The 13,907-nt window shown below is 35.1% G+C and overlaps 1 protein-coding gene across 8 annotated transcripts in view; it reads left to right on the top strand.

The window, feature by feature from the left end:
• Window positions 1–13,907, top strand: part of PTBP2 (polypyrimidine tract binding protein 2) — an 84,476-nt gene that overhangs the window by 14,044 nt on the left and 56,525 nt on the right. The gene's annotated exons all lie outside the window — the stretch shown is intronic.

The following is a 13,907-nucleotide window of genomic DNA, read 5'->3' as shown; positions in this document are numbered from 1 at the left end:
TTTACATTGATGAATAGAAATTGGAAAGTTTTTTTATTTAAAGGTTGGCAACTGAGCAACAACTGTTGCCAGTCTTCTTTTTTTTCCCCTTCGTCTCCCCAAAGCCATCCAGTACATAGTTGTATATTCTAGATGTGAGTGCCTCTGGTTGTGCTATGTGGGATGCCGCCTCAACATGGCCTGATGAGTGGTGCTACTTCCGCACCCAGGATCCAAACCAGTGAAATCCTGGGCTGCCCAAGTGGAGTGTGCCAACTTAACCACTCAGCCACGCGGCCAGCCCAGAAGTTGGAAATTTTAACATCACATTTATGTTTTAGTCTGAAGAAATCTTTTTTTTAACTCAGGTTCTTACATACAACCTTTGGGATTTTAATTTGAAAGTTTAAAAATTTTGATTTTTCACGTTTAGGGCCTCAACCTACCTGGAATTTAATTTTTGTGTAGTGTATGGTAAAGATTTAATGATCGTTCCCTTATGGTTAATAAATTTAGTACCAACTCAGTTGAATAGCTCATGTGTTTTTCCACTGATGTGCAGTGTCAGCTGTCAGATTTCTGTTATATGCATGGAACTGTTTTGAGCTATCTCTTCTCTTTCATTATTTATCTATTCCTGTACCAGTACCACAGTGTCTTAATTTAGTGTAGCATTACAGTAAATCTTGGAATCTCGTAGAGTGAATTTCATAACTTTGTTCTTCAAAATTGTCTTGGCATTTTCTTTAACATAGGTATTTTAAGATCAGTTGGCTAAGTTCCATGAAAACTGTTTGGGTTTAAATTGCACTAAATTTGTCTGTTAATTGAGGAAGTGTTGTATTTGCATTATCAATAAATAAGATGACAATGCTTGAGCTCAAAGACAGAGAAGTATAACATTTCTTTGAAGAATTTTCCCCCTTCTTCCTCATGATGTTCTAATTATGAAAGACATGCTTAACATAGAAAACTTAATGCTTTAGGCAGAGGAAAATAAAATAAACCACCAGTAATTTTACCAAAGTTAATCAACATTGTATGTACTTCCTATCATTTTCCACTATGTTACAAGAATTTTAAGCAGCTTATGTGTAAGGAATAAGGAGAGGGGGATACTTCTTTGACAAATACTTCATTTTCTTCCAAAGTTATTGTTTATTCACTACTTTCCTAGAAAATTATCTGTTTACTGGGTTTCATATTTCTCAGCAGTTTTGAATTCTCTCCTTTGTTTCCTCCTGTACTAATATTAAACATCTGTATTTTCTTTCTCTTGTCAGAGACATTATTTTATTGGTCTTTTCAGAGAACCAACTTTTGTATTTTTTTGTTTTGTTTCGTAATTCACTAATTTCTATTTTTATCTTTCTGCTTCACGCTAGATTTGTTTTAGTGTTATTTTTTGTCCACTTTAAAGTAGATCCTGAACTTGTTTATTTTCCTGTTTAAAAATGCAGTCAAGATTAAGAAAGATCAGTTGATACTTTGGCATTAAGTTTTGACTTTTAGAGTTCTTTCTCTTTGTTGAGATATAATTGCTATATAAAATTGTAATGTTTCAGGTGTACAACATAATAATTTGATATATGTGTGTATTGTGAAACAATTACCAGAACAAGTTTAGTTAACATCCATCCCCGCACATAGCTACAATTTTTTTTGGACTTGTGATGAGAAGTTTTAAAATTTACTCTCTCAGCAACTTTCAGATATACAGTATTGTTAACTGTAGTCACCATTCTGTACATTACATCCCCAGGACTCAGATATTTTATAACTGCAAGTTTGTACCTTTTGATCACCTTCACCCATTTTGCCCATCCTCCACTCGCACCTTTGGCAACCATCAGTCTGTTCTCTGCATCTAAGAGTTCAGTTTTGTTTGCTTGTCTGTCTTTTGTGAGGAAGATTGGCCCTGAGCTAACATCTGTTGCCAATCTTCATCTTTTTGCTTGAGGAGGATTGTCACTGAGCTAACGTCTGTCCCAGTCTTCCCTTATTTTTACGTGGGATGCCACCACAGTGTGGCTTGGTGAGCAGTGCTAGGTCCGTGCCCAGGATTCAGACCTATGAACCCTGGGCTCCCAAAGCAGAGTCTGCAAACTTAACCACTATGCCACCAGACTGGTCTGGTTTTTTATTTTTTAGTTCAACATATAAGTGACATCTTACAGTATTTGTCTTTCTCTGTTTTATTTTGCATAGTATAATGCCCTCAAGACCCATCCATGTTGTCACAAATGACAAGATTTTCCTTTTTTATGGCTGAATAATATTCCACTATATGTATATACCACAATTTCTTGATCCATTCACCTACTGATGGACACTTATATTGTTTGCATGTCTTGGTTGTTGTAAATAATGCTGCACTGAACATGGAGGTGCAGATATCTTTTCAATACAGTGATTTTATTTCCTTCAGATAAATACCCAGAAGTGAGATTGCTGGATCATGTAATAGTACTTTTAAAAGTTTTTGAAGAACCTGTATACTATTTTCCATAGTGGCTACATCAGTTTGTATTCCCATCAACAGTGCCCAAGGGTTCCTTTTTCTATTTCCTTGCCAACATTTGTTACCTCTTGTCTTTTTGGTAATAGCCATTCTAACAGGTGTGAGGTGATACCTCATTGTGCTTTTGATTTGCATTACTCTGATGATTAGTGATGTTTGAGCATCTTTTCACATACCTGTTGGCCTTGTGTGTGTCTTTGGAAAGACATCTGTTCAGATCCTCTGCCCATTTTTTAATTGAATTCTTTTTTCTGAGTTGTATGTGTTCTTTATATGTTTTAGATATTAACCTCTTGTCAGATATATGGTTTGCAATTATTTTCTCCTGGTCTGTCATTTGCCTTCCTTTTAGTGTCGAATACAAAAAATGGTTGCCAAGACCAATGTCAGGGTGCTTTTTTCCTATGTCTTCTTGAAGAGTTTTATGGTTTCAGGTCTTATGTTCAATTTTGAGTTACTTTGTGTGTGTGGTGTAAGACAGTAGTCTAGTCTCATTCTTTTGCATGTGGCTGTCCATTTTTCCTAACAGCATTTATTGAAGAGAATATCTTTCCCCATTGTATATTCTTGGCTCCTTTGTCATAAATTAATTGACCAGATATACATGAGTTTATTTCTGGGCTCTCCATGCTATTCTCTTGACCTTTGTGGGTTTTTATGGCAGTACCGTATTGTTTTGATTACTGTAGTTTTGTGATACAACTTGAATCAGGAAGTGTGATGCCTCCAGCTTTGTTCTTCTTTCTCAAGATTGCTTTGGTTGTTCGGGGTCCTTGGGGTTCCATACAAATCTCAGCATTTTTTTTTCTATTTCTGTGAAAAATGCCATTGGAATTTTGATAGGGATTGCATGGAATCTACAGATTGCATTGGGAAGAATGAACATTTTGACAATATTAATTCTTCCAGCCCATAGGCATGGAATATCTTTCTGTTTATGTGTGTTGTCTTCAATTTCTTTCATCAGTGTCTTGCATCTTTTTATTTTTTTAAACTTCCTTATAAAAGTTTCAAGATACACAGAAGTAGTGTGAATGGTATAATACTCTTCTTTTTCCTTCCTGTTGGAGAATATTAAAGCACATCTCAAAGATCATTTCATATTACCAAATACTTGTGTGTGTTTCTAACATATACTCTCTTAAAGATGCCATTGATACAATTATTATACCTAATAAAATTTAAAATAATTTATTAATATCCTCTAATCTCCTAGTGGTAGTCAAAATTTTCTAGTTGCCTCAAAAATATCTTTCACGTTTCTTTTCCTTTCAAATCAAGAACCAAGGAAAGTCAGAATGTTGAATTGGTTGATACCTTTTATATCTGTAATCAGTTTATCTTCCCACTCACCTTTTTTTCTTTGTTAGAGAAACTGGGTCATCTATTCTGTACAATTTTCCAGTTTCTTGATTTGCTGATTATACCTCCATGTTGTTGTTTTATATGTACCTCATATCTTGTTTCCTGTAAACTTAACAGTTAGATGAAGCTTGATCAGATTCAGGTTTAATTTTTAGCAAGAATATTTTTTTAGATATTCTCTGTAATTCCTGTTGTATCACATCAGGAAGAACATGTTTAGTTACCTCTTTGTGATGTTAGCATTTATCAATAGGTTTAGTTGTTGTCAGCTTGACGCATCTGGTGTAGAGTTCTCCATCATCCTTGTAGCTAATGATTGCATAATTTCATTAAGTATTGCAAAAATGATGATATTCTCCCCTCTTCCCCGCTCCCCTCCATATGTTTGTTAGAATTCTTCTAAGAACTTTTTCCATCAAATAATTTGGTCATACTGAAATACCCTTTTTATAAGAAAAGCAGGATAAGATTTTGACTTAAAAAAAAAATTTCCCGTTGAGTTGGTACTCTAGCAAACTCCGGTGTAACCAGTGTCCCTCTTTATTCTTGTTAGTGTCTTTGTGAAGGCAGGGATTTTTACGTTTATTTTCCAGTCTTATTGCAATGGTTCTTCTTTTCAAAATTCTTGAATTGTTTTATCCTGGGCCAGCAGGAGCTCATGACACAAGTAGCTTTGATATTTACTTGCTTTGAAGAATCATTTCCTGCTTCAGACTTTTCATTAGCCATTTCTTTAAAAAGTGCTGGTTTCTTTGGGTGGGAAGTGGTCCTTAGAGACCACAATAATGTGGGTGCAAAGGTGCTAATTGTGTTCAGGTTGTCTTTGCTTCAAGGCCCTTTCAGTGGACAGAGCTAACAAATGTATAGAAATACATTGTAAGCCTGTGTATTTCCAATTCATATTTAATTATACAACTTATTTGTGTGTCTTGTACATTGAAAAAATCTTGCTTGCTAATGTTAACATTATTGCATGTATATACTAGGTTTTTAAAAAGTATTACACTAACATTGTAATTGTTGAATATAGTTTTAAGATTTCTTTGCGGTTATTTTTATCCTTAAAATGTATTCCACGAAGAGTTTATAGTATAGTTACAGAATTTTAAAGTTTATTGAGAGAATTCTATTTGTAGTTCTCCCACTAAGCTGATAGTTAGGTTTATTTAATTTTGGTTTGATTTTCACTTTTGGCTAAATTTTCCAAAGCCAAAACTGTAAAAAAAAAAAAAAAAAGCCACGTTGATAGAAGTATAGTTGTCTACTCTCCTTTGCTTTTTCTCTCCCCTTAGTGTTTTCACTAATTTTTGGTTTCTTCTTTTATTTAATGTAAGCAAATGTGAATTTCTTCCTACATCCTCCCTCCTACTACCTTAGAGAAAAAGTGGCACAGTATACACAGGGTTTTATATCTTGCCTTTTCTGCTTAATGATAAATATATCCTGGAGATCACTCCATTGCCATATATGGAAAATTTTCTCATTTCTTTGTCCTGCTGTATAGAAAGTACGAGTGTGCTTCTCTTCCCCATAGCCTGCCCAGCAGAGTATACTGTTAAATGATTGGGGCTTTGCCACTCTGATGGGTGAGATGGCATCTAAGTCTAGTATTAATTTGAATGTGTTTTTAATGTGAGCAAGATTAAACAGCTTTTCACTTGAAGGATAATTTCCATTTCATGTACTGAGAACTAATCTTTTGCCTGTTTTTTTAAAGAATAACTTGTCTTTCTAAATTTTCATAATGGTCTGTATTTCAAGTTTAGATTCTCTTTTTGACCCAAGTCATTTAGGAACTATTTCAAAAGTTCTTCTAATGAAAGTAAAATAGTTGAGTTTCGGTCTGTTTTTTTATTTTCTCTCTTCTTTTCATTAAAATGTCTTACTGCGTCTGACCAAATATTATGGTCTATACAGTTTTTTCTTTATGGAATTTATTGAGGTATTCATTACATAGTATGTGATCTACTTTTGTGACTTGTAGATATTTAAATACAGTGGGTAAATTGTATATAACTGAAATATGCAAGTGCGGAATTTAAAAAACCATGGTACACCAATGTACTAGAATGCTATGAAGCTGTTGATAAATGAAGTAGATTAGTATGTACTGAATTAAAAAATCTTTAAACTTTGTTATTAAATGAAAAGGGGACAATGCTAAGCAGCACATAGAGCATGATCCTGTTTTGTATCAATATTAAAATCATGTAGATGTATGTAAATTTGGGAAAGACTATTAAATTTAAGGATAATAAATTTTGGACTGAGGGAGGTCTTTCTCTTTGCATTTTCTGTCTTTTTGGATTTGAGTTTTATAAATTAATATTTGGAATTGATAATTATTGTTGAACGTTACCAATACTGTTGCATATGTCTATACGTTCCTTTTTAACCCCCTCTTACTCTGCCATGAGTAGTGACTGCCATGAATTATTTATGTCTTATTCTTTCATATGTATGATTTTGTCCTGTCAAGCTGCTCCATGAGGTTATTCACTGGGCCAAGTTTCTTTTATCTTGTTGCTTCATTATTCCCTAAGCTTTTGTTCTTCTCTGCCTGGTCTGATGATGTATAATTGTACTCTCTCCCCCTCCCCCCCAAATTATTCTCTCCTGAGATTTGTCTGTTTTGTTAAAAAAAAAATCAACTTTTGGTTTTCTTGGTCTTCTTCAGTTTATCATTGTTATCTGTAGTCTGTATTTTTATTGGTTGTATGAACTAGTGCTTTCACAGCTTCTTGTAGGTAGGTAGCATGCACTCCACCTGTTCAGCTTCTTGGCAACACCTCTTTGTTCAAGGAGACCAGAGTGAGTACCTTCCTTCCTCTCCAAGAATCTAGTTTTCCTCAGGAACTTCATATTTGCATCCTTGCCCCGTGACTTTTGTTATGGTTCCCTCTTCTCCATAGGAGAAAGTCTTTGTGCTGCTCTCAGTCCTGAAACCTAGCAGAGCCTGGGAGTGTTGTCACCCGCAGCCTTCAGTTTTTGCTTGCCGTCCTGGTAGTTCCAGCAGCTCTTCCATCTGGGGATGATAGGTGGTAGTTGGATGGGATTATGATGATAAACAGAATGTCCAATAACCAAGAGGAAAAAAAAAGAAATTTATGTCACTGGAATGAATGCAAAATGTCGTTTAAACTGTACTTTTGTACTTATATTTGTCTGTGCTGATTTCTTTCTGTAATTGGTAGGTAGATTGTATCTTCCTATATTAGCATTTTCCTAATTGTTTTTTGGGATGCTAGTTTCTCATGAAGTGGTCATTGTTACTATACCAGAGGAAAAATGGTCTGTGGTCATATTTAACAAGGGGCATCGATGCTTATCTTGACACTCAGTTTCTTTCTTTGATTGAATATAAGATCAATTGACGTCTATCTTAGATGAATTAAATTTAAAAAACACTTATTCTTATAAGAGATTGTTATTCTGAGTTTAAGTACTACTAATGTGTTTCATCAGCCATTACTGTAGAATACCCTTCAATCACTATGCTGTTGAGTCATTCGATTTTATATCCCAAGTTAAGCAACTGTGCCAGGGTATTTCAAATAAAATGTTCTATGAGATAACATGGAAATGTTAACGTTATCAGTACTGTCGAAGCACTTCTTTTGCCTATAATAGTGGTTAAGCTTTGTACTCACTGGAAAAGCAAACATAGTTGCCTTTTTATTAAAAAAAGTGATACATTTATAAATATCTCAAAATTGCAAATAATTTGATATTAATTCTTCTGACTCAGTTATGAAAGCTGTTAAATTTTCTTAGCAGGTGTAAAATTATTTGAGGGAGAAGAAAGACCACAAGTACAAAATTTGAAAGAAACCAAAAACTAAAAATACTTTGTGATTCATGAAGATGCATTGCAGGAAGGAGAAAGAGCATGTCCTGTCACCACACATCAAAATTACAGGCTTTCTTTTTTACTTAATAGACTTAGGTTCCACACCCTTCATCTCCAGAATTACTTATGAATCCACTGGGTTGGAAGGATTTTGACTCACAAGTAAGCAAACATCTAAAGAGTAAACTGGTAATATGTATTTGAACAGAGGTCAAATATACTCTTGAAAACTAGAAGAAGGCAATGTTTTTTGAGAAGAAGGGTAGTTGTTAATAATCAGCATTCATTTATTTATTTATTCAACAATTATGTGTGGACCCTGTGCTTGGTTGACACTTGGAAATATTATAGTGGTATAGTGACTACTGATGTGGGCCAGATACTTTACCTGGTAAGCACTATCCATGTATTACCACATTTAATCTCAAGGACTGTGATGTGGACGTTATCCCTGTTGTATATATGAGGAAGTTAAGGCTTTGAATAGTTAATTTACCAGTTACATACCTAGTAGGTGGAAGCTGGACTATAGAGCCCTTTTGTTTCTTTTTAAAATTATTTTATTGAGGTCATATTGGCTTATAACATTGTGTAATTTTGGGTGTACATTATTATATATCAGTTTCTGTATGTACTCCATCGTGCTTACCACTAATAGTCTAGTTTTTATCCGTCACCATACATATGTGCCCCTTTACAACCCTTTCGCCCGCACTCCCACTCCCTTCTCTGGTAACCACTATCTGTTCTCTTTATCTATGTGTTTATCTTGCACATATGAGTGAAATCATGTGGTGGTTGTCTTTCTCTGTCTGGCTTATTTTGCTTGACATAATAACCCTCACAGTCCATCCATGTTGCTGCAAATGGGATGAGTGTCTTTTTTTTATGGCTTAGTCGTTGTCCGTTGTGTGTATACACTGTATCTTCTTTATGCATTTATCAGTTGATGGGCTCTTGGGTTGCTTCCATGTCTTCGCTGTTGTGAATGATGAACATATGGGTGCATAAATTTCCTTGTATTATTGATTTCATGTTCTTTGGAAAAATACCCAGTGATAGGGTGGCTGGATCATATAGTATTTTTATTTTTAATTTGTTGAGAAATCTCCATACTGTTTTCCATAGTGGTTGTACCAGTTTGCGGAACCACCAGCAGTGTACCAAGGATTCCCTCTTTGCATCTTCTCCAACATTTGTTGTTTTTTGTCCTGTTAATTGTAGCCATTCTGACAGGTGTAAGGTGATATAGCTCATTGTAGTTTTTATTTGCATTTCCCTAATAGTTAGTGATGTTGCACATCTTTTCATGTGCCTCTTGGCCATCTGTATATCTTTGGAAAAATGTTCATATCCTCAGTCCACTTTTTGACTGGGTTGTTTGTTTTTTTGTTGTTAAATTGTATGAGTTCTTTATATATTTTGGAAATTAACCCCGTGTCAGATACATGATTTGCAAATATTTTCTCCTAGTAGGTGGGTTGTCTTTTTGTTTTGTTCATGGTTTCATCTGCCATGCCGAAGCTTTTTAGTCTGATGTAGTCCCATTTGTGTATTTGTTTCTTTTGTTTCCTTTTCCTGAGTAGACATGGTATTCGAAAAGATGTACTGCCTGTATTTTCTTCTAGGAGTTTTGTGGTTTCAGGTCTTGAAGTCAAGTCTGTAATCCATTTTGAGTTAATTTTTGTGTTTGGTGTATGATAATGGTCTACTTTCATTCTTTTGCATGTTGCTGTCCAGTTTTCCCAACACCATTTATTGAAGAGACTTCCCTTTCTCCATTGTATGTTCTTGGCTCCGTTGTCGAAGATTTGCTGTCCCTAGATATGTGATTTTATTTCTGGGCTTTCAGTACTGTTCCATTGATATACGTGTCTGTTTTTGTGCCAGTACCATGCTGTTTTGATGACTGTAGCTTTGTAGTATATTTTGAAGTCAGGGATTGTTTTGCCTCCAGCTTTGTTGTTTTTTTCTTAAGTTTGCTTTGGCTATTAGGGGTCTTTTGTTGTTCCTTATAAATTTTAGGATTCTTTGTTCTATTTCTGTGAAGAATGTCATTGCGATTCTGATTGGGATTCCATTGAATCTGTAGATTGCTTTAGGTAATAGGGATGTTTTAACTATGTTTATTCTTCTAATTCTTGAACATGGAATATCTTTCTATTTGTTTATTTCTTTGATTTCTTTCAATAACGTGTTGTAGTTTTCATTGTGTAGGTGTTTCACCTCCTGGGTGAAATGTATTCCAAGATATTTTATTCTTTTTGTTGCAGTTCTCTTTTTCCTAGTTCATTATTAGTGTGTAGAAATGCAACGGATTTTTATGTTGATTTTGTACCCTGCAACTCTGTTGTAGTTGTTGATTATTTCTCATAGTTTTCTGGTAGATTCTTTAGGGTTTTTTATATATAGAATCATAGCTTCTGCCAACAGCAAGAGTTTTACTTTGTCCTTTCCAATTTGGATACCTTTAAATATTTCTTTTTCTTGCCTAATTGCTCTGCAGAGCACTTTTTCTTAATGCCATATTGCATACTTATCATAAAAACAGAGAAAACTTGGGCCAGCCCCAGTATAGCCTAGTGCTTAAGTTCAGCTTGCTCCACTTCAGTGGCCTGGGTTTGGTTCCCAGGCGCTGACCCACACTGCTCTGTTAGCGGCCATGCTGTACTGGCAACCCACACACTGAAAAATAGAGGAATATTGGCACAGATGTTAGCTCAGGGTGAATCTTCCTCAGCAAAAAACAAAAAACAAAAACAAAGAAAACTAGGTTAATTCATCACATGAACAGACTAGAAAAAAGGAAAAATCACATGATCATATCAGTAGATGCAGAAAAAGTATTTGACAGAATCCAACACCCATTCATGATAAAAACTTTCAGTAACCTAGGAGTAGAGGGGAACTTCTTCAACTTGATAAAGGGCATCTACAAAAAAACTATAGTACTGTCATACTTAATGGTGAAAAACTCAATGCTTTCTCCCTAAGATCAGGTACAAGACAAGTATGTCCCCTCTCACCACCACTTTTCAACATTCTACTGGAATTCTTGCTAATGTGGTAAGGAAAGAAAAGAAAATAAAAAGATACACAGATTGTGAAAGAAGACATGAAATTCTCGTTGTTTGCAGATGACATGATAGTCTATGTTTGAAATTCAAAAGAATCAACAAAATCTCTTTGAACTAATAAGCAATTATTGCAGGATTGCAGGATACAAGGTTAATATACAAGTCAATTGCATTCCTGTATACAAATGAACAAGTGCAATTTGAAATTAAAAACACAATACCATTTACATTAGCCCCCCAAAAATGAAATACTTAGTATAAATCTAACAAAATATAAATAAGATCTATGTGAGGAAAATGACAAAACTCTGATGAACGAAACCAAAGGGCTAAATAAATAGAGTTGTTCCATGTTTGTGGATAGGAAGACTCAGTATTATCACGATGTTATTAATTCCCATCTCGATTTATAGATTCAGTGCAATCCTAATCACAATTCCAGCAAGTTATTTTATGGATATCAGCAAACATTCTGAAGTTTATATGGAGAGGCAAAAGACTCAGTATCCAACACAGTATTGAAAGAGAACAAAATTGGAGCACTGACACTACCCGACTTGGACTTACTATGAAGTTAGAGTTATCAAGACAATGTGGTTTTAGTGAAAGAATAGACAAATAGATCAATGGAATAGAATAGAAAGCCCAGAAATAGGGAGCCCGGAGTAGAGCTCCCCATAAGTGTAGTCAACTTATCTCTGACAAAGGAGCAAAGGCAATGCAATGGAGGAAAGATAGCCTCTTTAACAAATGCTGCTGGAACAACTGGACATCTACTGGAACAACTGGAATTGAGACACAGATGTTACACCCTTCACAAAAATTAACTCAAAATGTATCATAGACCTAAATGTAAAATGCAAAACTAGTAGACGATAACATAGGAGAAAACCTAGATGTCCTTGGATGTGATGATGCCTTTTTAGATACAACACCAAACATACAATCCATGAAAGAAATAATTGATAAACTGGACGTCATTAAAATTAAAATCTTCTACTCTGTGAAAGACTATCAAGAAAATCAGAAAGCAAGCCACAGACTGGTAAAAAATATTTGCAAAAGATACATCTGGGGGCTGGCCCAGTGGCACAACAGTTAAGTGCGCATGTTCTACTTTGGTGGCCTGGGGTTTGCCAGTTTGGATCCCCGGTGCGGACATGGCACTGCTTGTCAAGCCATGCTGTGGTAGGCATCCCACATATAAAATGGGGGAAGACGGGCACAGATATTAGCTCAGGGCCAGTCTTCCTCAGCAAAAAGAGGAGGATGGGCAGTGGATGTTAGCTCAGGGCTAATCTTCCTCAAAAAAAAAAAGAGATAAATCTGATAAAGGACTGTTACCCAAAATATGCAAAGAACTCTTAAAACTCAACAATAAGAAAAATCTGATTAAAAAAATGAACCAAAAACCTTAACAGACACCTAACCAAAGAAGATATACAGATGACAAATAAGCATATGAAAAGATGCTTCACATCATATGTCATCAAGGAAATACAGATTAAAACAACGAGATAACTACTATACACCTATCAGAATAGCCAAAATCTGGAACACTGACAACCATAAGTGCTGATGAGGATGTGGAGTAACAGAAACCCTCATACATTGCTGGTGGGAATACAAAATGGTATCGTCACTTTGGAAGACAATTTGGCAGTTCTTACAAAACTAAACATACGCTTAGCATACGATCCAGCAATCGCATTCCTTGGTATTTACCGAAATGGGTTGAAAACTTACGTTCACACAAAAACCTGCACACAGATGTTTATAGCAGCTTTTATTCATAATTGCCAAAACTTGGAAACAACCAAGAGGTCACAAGGTGAAGCTTTTTCAGTAGGTGAATGGATGATTAAACTGTAGTACACCCAGACAATGGAATATTTTTCAGCAGTAACTCAAAATGAGCTATTGAGCCATGAGAAAGGACCTTAAATCCATATTAAGTGAAAGAAGTCACTCTGAGAAGGCTACATACTGTATGATTCCAACTATATAATGTTCTGGAAAAGGCAAAACTGGACACAGTAAAAAGATCAGTGGTTGGTAGGAGTAGGTTGGAGGGAGGGATGAATAGGCAGAGCACAGAGGATGTATAGGGTAGTGAAAATACTCGATATATTATAATGATGGATATGTGTCATCGTACGTTTGTCTAAACCCACTGAATGTACAACATCAAGAGTGAACTTCTTAGGTAAACTGTGGATTTTGGGTGCTTATGATGTGTCAGTATAGGTTCATCCTTTGTAATAAATGTACCACTCTTTTGGGCAGTGTGGTAATGAGGAAGGCTATGCGTTTGTGGGGGTAGAGTGTATGAGAAATTCCTTTTCCTCCTCAATTTTATTGTAAACCTGTAACTGCTCTAAAAAAATAAAACTAGGAAACATTTTTATTGTTGATAGTAAACCAATGATGCATATCAGTGGTACTTAAACTTTAGCATGCATCAGAAGCACCTGGAGGGGTTGTTAAAACTCAGGTTGCTGGACTCTACCCTCAGGGTTTTATTCAGTAGATCTGAGTGGGTCTGAGAACATCTTTTGCTAACAAGTTTCCAAATCTAATGCTGGTCTAGGCACCACACTTTGAGAATCCCTAAAGTATCGAATCTGTTCGTCATGTCCTTTTAAAAGTATGCCATACTGAATCTTCCATGCCTTGATAACAGATTAGGTATGATGCAAGTATGGTATTAATGTGGCTCAATGCTATGTTTTTATTTTTCTCATGCTTGTATTTCTCTTGAGCATTTGATGCTAGTGAGTAGAAAGCTTTTAAAACAATTTGGGAGATGAGCTACAAATATTTGTTTACCTTTTTGATCTTTGTTATAATACAGCTTATTATAAATTTAACAACAAATTAGCATAAGGTTTATGGTTAATTTGGATTGTCTTGAACTTCCTGAGATGCTTTGATAAATTGTCTCCTTTATATTATACATTTTTTCATTTTGATGGTTGCATTCAACTTCTTTATTCTGATTGGTTTTTAAATCAACTACTGTTAATTTACCTATTTTAAATATTAATATCCATGTATGTAAATATACACATACTTAAAATAGGCAAAACAGTTGATTTAGCTATTTTCAATATTA

The sequence above is a fragment of the Equus przewalskii genome, chromosome 24, assembly GCF_037783145.1.
Source record: "Equus przewalskii isolate Varuska chromosome 24, EquPr2, whole genome shotgun sequence".
Classification (NCBI taxonomy): domain Eukaryota; kingdom Metazoa; phylum Chordata; class Mammalia; order Perissodactyla; family Equidae; genus Equus; species Equus przewalskii.
Note: the sequence above shows the minus strand (reverse complement) of the source record. Positions and strands in the feature narration are given on the sequence as shown.